Genomic DNA, 6,194 nt, shown 5'->3' with positions numbered 1-6,194 from the left:
CCAAAGACATGTTGCATCCCTGTCTCCTCTCCCTTATGAAAATACCCCCCTCTGTCTGTATTCTCAGTTCAGTGTGCAGGTGGACTCATCTAGCCTGGGTGTCTGGCTGTTTCTGCTGTAGCCAACTCCTTTGTTGTTGTTCTTATGTAAATTTGGTCTAAAGCAGAAATGCAGAAATCACTGTCTGATATCCAGGCTAGATGAGTGCACCTACATACTCAGACTGGCTAGCAGACAGTGTTTTTGGTTTTCAGTCTGTGTGATCACTAACTCAGGAGCAGCACATTGGGAGTGCTCCAGGATTTTTCTCTCTTACTATTGTCATCATTAAGAGGCTACTCATCAACCTACACAGGGTGTCCCATTCCTGCCACAGTAAACTATATGTGCCCAAACCTATCCCAATGTGCCCAATTCTATATCCTATCCTCATCTGTGTGCTTAGTTATATAATATCCTATAGGTCACATTCTGATTGTTTCAGATAGAAATTGGTCATGGTTGTCTATTCCACACGAGAGGATCTTGTCCATTCTGTACATGACAGATCTATGTATGATTTTCTTAACATTGTGCATCAATTCAATATGCTACTAGTGATGCAAGTGAAAGGTCTAGGTCCTAGACTGAAGGAGCTGGTTGCATATTACTGGTTTAATGACGGGGACTCTTTGCACTAAGCAGATGTCAGAATGCTTCAAAACACTGTCATAACATGTGATAAGACTGACATAAGCCTGTTACAGAAGTGTACTGGCCACTTGTCTTGGGTCAGATGAGAAGAGATGTATTTCTTTAAGAGAACCAATCTCTTCCATTGGGGACATCCTAGTCATAAACATTAGAATTGAGTTAATCCCTTTGTTTTTCTTTTCATAAAATTCAACAACTGTAAAATGTATAATGTTGACAATGAATATTTAACGTATTAGGGTTCAGGTTGAAGTTACAGAAAACATAACGAACCCCCACCTCATCCCTACATTCTGATGCTATTGTTGCTACTTGTCTGTAATTTGTATTTTGCCTCCATTAAACTAAGAACAGGAGAGTCAAAGAGACAGGAGAATTAAATTTATTTGAAATAATATTGCATTGAAAAACACTGTCTGTACTGACAGGGGGAACTGCCTTCGTGTTGAGATGGTTGGAGTTAGAATTTTCATACATTATGATTGTAGGTTTAGCATTATAACTCTGTCTCAATAACATGGGCACCAGACATATGGTGTATTGTAATGGTTACCACAGCCATAGCGTGTAACTTCACTACTTGACCAAAGGTATGTGGACACCTGCTCGTCAAACATCTCATTCCAAAAATCATGGGCATTAATATGGAGTTGGTCCCCCTTTGCTGCTGTAACAGCCTCCACTCTTCAGGGAGGCTTTCCACTAGATGTTGGAACATTACTACAGGGACTTGTTTCCATTCAGCCACAAAAGCATTTGAGAGGTCGGGCGCTGATGTTGGGAGATTAGGTGTGGATTAGGTCTGGCTCGCAGTCAGTGTTCCAATTCATCCCTGTGCAGGCTGGTCAAGTTTACACCGATATCGACAAACCATTTCTGTATGCACCTCTTTTTGTGCACTGGAGCATTGTCATGCTGAAACAGGAAAGGGCCTTCCCCAAACTGTTGCCACAAAGTTGGAAGCACAGAATTGTCTAGAATGCTATTGTATGCTGAAGCATTAAGATTTGCCTTCACTTGAACTAAGGGGCCTAGCCCAAACCATTATTCCTCCTCCACCAAACGTAACAGTTGGCACTATGCCTTTGGCAAGGTAGCGTTCTTTCTCCTGGCATCTGCCGAACCCAGATTTGTCCGTCGGTAATTCATCACTCTAGAGAACGTGTTTCCACTGCTCCAGAGCTTAGGCTTGTGTGCTGCTGCTCAGCCGTGAAAATCCATATCATGAAGCTCTCGACGAACAGTTCTTTGTTTGCTTCCAGAGGCAGTTTAGAGTATTGCAACCGAGGACAGGTGATTTTTACATGCTATGCACTTCAGCAGTCATGTTCTGTGAGCTTGTGTGGCCTACCACTTCGCGGCTGAGCCATTGTTGCTCCTAGATGTATCCACTTCACAATAACAGCACTTACAGATAACCGGGGCAGCTCTAGCTATGCAGAAATTTGACAAACTAACTTTTTGCATTTTTTTAAACCTTTATTTAACTAGGCAAGTCGGTTAATCATTTGTTCTTGCAATGACTGCCCACCCCAGCCAAACCCGGACGACACTGGGCCAACTGTGCGCCGCCCTATGGGACTCTCAATCACGACCGTTATGATACAGCTTGGAATCGAACCAGGGTTTGTAGTGATGCCTCTAGCACTGAGATGCAGTGCCTTAGACTGCTGCACCACTCGGGAAAGGTAGCTTCCTATGCCGGTGCCACATTGAAAGTTACTGAGCTCTTCAGTATGGCCATTCTACTGGCAATGTTTGTCTATGGAGATTGCATGGCTATTTGCTCGATTTTATACACTTGTCAGCAACGGGTGTGCCTGAAATAGCCGAATCCACTAATTTGAAGGGGTGTCCACATACAATATATATACACAAGTATGTTGTCTATTAGCAACTTCCACAGAAGCAGACCAAAAAGTTACAAAGTAAAAAAGGTAATGTCTGCTCTCACTGTTTACTGAGTTGCAAGCTTGTTGAAAGCAGAAATCAGTGACCACGTTTACCAGCACACCAATATCCCGTTAATATTTGGGATACTCAAGTATTATATTTTTGAGTTTACACATGTAAACATCATATCTCGTTTACAATTACCCGAAAAAGCTTGAAACACGGATAAAATGCCTGGGATATGCTGATTTTGGATGGGAACTGTGGCATGTAAACATTTTATCTCATGTTTTTGTTTTCTGCGGTCTGCGCAGGCTGTTTAGCATATTTGATGATGTCATCTCATTGTCAAACAAATCACTTCGAAAAGTAGCAATTCGATCCATCATAGTAATTTATTTAGCTGATATTCGGTAATGGACCATGTAGCCTATTTGCTACTTACCCCTAATTTAGACAACTTTCTGACATTTGGTAGGCCATTTGTTTGTCTTAGATATGCTACAACATGTTACACCAGAAGACTAAATAAAGTAGTGCTCGCCAGAATAATGTCTTACATTGATGTAATGAATGCATGAGTGATCTCGCTAACACCGGTAAAGTTGTCTGTTTCGGGACCGGGAATAAAACGCAATAACTCCAAAACAGTTGACAGGTTGGTCCTGTGCAAAATGTCCAAATGTTATCAGTTTGACCGGTTTAAAGGAAGTTATAAACTGAGAAAATGATTAAGCACAGCTTCATATAAGACTTCAGTTTGTTTTGTGTGCATATTTTGTGCGGTTGAAAAACTGTCTGCTGCTTGCATAACAGTGTCAAAGATAACACATGACATGTTTATTTGCATTTTCTCAAAAGATGCTGACAAAATTAACATTTCTTGTATAATTTTACTGCAAGAAATGCATAATTCTGCAGGAGTTAATATTATATTCTGATACGTGTGAGGTTATAGGCCCACAGTCAGTGTTCAGATTTCAGTTACTATTCCATTTAACCCATATGAACCCATAAGAAATATTCTGTTTATTCATGAATGCAGGGATACTCGTGAGCAGGATAATCAATGTGCATGTAAACCGCTTATCCTGAGTAAGACCTTAATTAAGCAGAATATCAGCAACTATCAGGAATACTGGGCACATGTAAACGTGGTCAGTGAGCAGACATTACCCTTTTCCCATGGCTATTTAGCATCAGGACAGTCATTACAGTATCATTTGAATTATGAGATATATATTTGAAACCTACGCTATTTGTTTGACTTGTTTTAACCCTTACTTCAAGGATGTACAAGACCAGAAATACAGATGTTTGTAAAGGCAAATAAGTGAATAAATAAATGTGCTTCCCTTGTAACGTTAGTAAAGAAATAAACAAAAATATGAAAACAAACTCCTTCGAAATGATCTGTTTTACTACTGTTCTGCGGTCTGATTTTCCACATTCTCCCTGAAGTTTGCATCTGTTCACGCTCCTGTGTAAATTTCAAAGCATTGTGATTGGTGTAACCATGGTTTAGACTCAATTTTCTACCATATTTCTTTACGCACAGCCTGACAGACAGCAACACCAGAATAAGATAATGCAGATGTTATACAAGGTCTGCCCAGCAGAGGGCATAAACTACATATGTACTATAAGCCTCTTTACTGAATTTGGTTGTACCTATTCTCAGATCAGCATGTATATACAGGTAACTGTCAAAATAAAGGAAACACTTGATTAAATAAGTGACACAAAGTATATTGAAAGCAGGTGCCTCCAACACAGTTGTGGTTCCCAAGTTAACTAAGAAATTAACATCTGATCAAGCATGCTGAATAGACCGGGCAGGTCTTGTCAGCATGCACAATGTCCACTAATCCGACTACTAAGCCACAGATAAAAGGATAAACCTAGTTAGTTTCTAGCAATCTCTCCTTCTTCAGTCTTTTTCTTTGGACTTTATATTTAAATATTGATTTATTAAATATATGTTTAGTTAAATAAAAGGTCAAATAAATAAAATGATATGGCGGTTGGCAACCAACTTTAAGGTGCATTACCACCACCAGCTAGACTGGAGTGTGGACCTCAGTTCATCTTCCAATCACCCACGTGGGTATATGCTCCTAAAAACCAATGAGGATGGGAGAAGCAGGACTTGTAGTGCGTCGAGTCAAAAATAGGACCAAGTTCTATTTTTGCACCCAGCTATGCAGACGCTCGTTGACGCGCACAAGCAGTTTGGATGAAATGATTGAATGACATGTACAGTGCCTTGCGAAAGTATTCGGCCCCCTTGAACTTTGCGACCTTTTGCCACATTTCAGGCTTCAAACATAAAGATATAAAACTGTATTTTTTGTGAAGAATCAACAACAAGTGGGACACAATCATGAAGTGGAACGACATTTATTGGATATTTCAAACTTTTTTAACATATCAAAAACTGAAAAATTGGGCGTGCAAAATTATTCAGCCCCTTTACTTTCAGTGCAGCAAACTCTCTCCAGAAGTTCAGTGAGGATCTCTGAATGATCCAATGTTGACCTAAATGACTAATGATGATAAATACAATCCACCTGTGTGTAATCAAGTCTCCGTATAAATGCACCTGCACTGTGATAGTCTCAGAGGTCCGTTAAAAGCGCAGAGAGCATCATGAAGAACAAGGAACACACCAGGCAGGTCCGAGATACTGTTGTGAAGAAGTTTAAAGCCGGATTTGGATACAAAAAGATTTCCCAAGCTTTAAACATCCCAAGGAGCACTGTGCAAGCGATAATATTGAAATGGAAGGAGTATCAGACCACTGCAAATCTACCAAGACCTGGTCATCCCTCTAAACTTTCAGCTCATACAAGGAGAAGACTGATCAGAGATGCAGCCAAGAGGCCCATGATCACTCTGGATGAACTGCAGAGATCTACAGCTGAGGTGGGAGACTCTGTCCATAGGACAACAATCAGTCGTATATTGCACAAATCTGGCCTTTATGGAAGAGTGGCAAGATGAAAGCCATTTCTTAAAGATATCCATAAAAAGTGTCGTTTAAAGTTTGCCACAAGCCACCTGGGAGACACACCAAACATGTGGAAGAAGGTGCTCTGGTCAGATGAAACCAAAATTGAACTTTTTGGCAACAATGCAAAACGTTATGTTTGGCGTAAAAGCAACACAGCTCATCACGCTGAACACACCATCCCCACTGTCAAACATGGTGGTGGCAGCATCATGGTTTGGGCCTGCTTTTCTTCAGCAGGGACAGGGAAGATAATTAAAATTGATGGGAAGATGGATGGAGCCAAATACAGGACCATTCTGGAAGAAAACCTGATGGAGTCTGCAAAAGACCTGAGACTGGGACGGAGATTTGTCTTCCAACAAGACAATGATCCAAAACATAAAGCAAAATCTACAATGGAATGGTTCAAAAATAAACATATCCAGGTGTTAGAATGGCCCAGTCAATGTCCAGACCTGAATCCAATCGAGAATCTGTGGAAAGAACTGAACTGCTGTTCACAAATGCTCTCCATCCAACCTCACTGAGCTCGAGCTGTTTTGCAAGGAGGAATGGGAAAAATTTCAGTCTCTCGATGTGCAAAACTGATAGAGAC

Source organism: Oncorhynchus tshawytscha, linkage group LG19, assembly GCF_018296145.1.
Source record: "Oncorhynchus tshawytscha isolate Ot180627B linkage group LG19, Otsh_v2.0, whole genome shotgun sequence".
Lineage (NCBI taxonomy): Eukaryota > Metazoa > Chordata > Actinopteri > Salmoniformes > Salmonidae > Oncorhynchus > Oncorhynchus tshawytscha.
Note: the sequence above shows the minus strand (reverse complement) of the source record.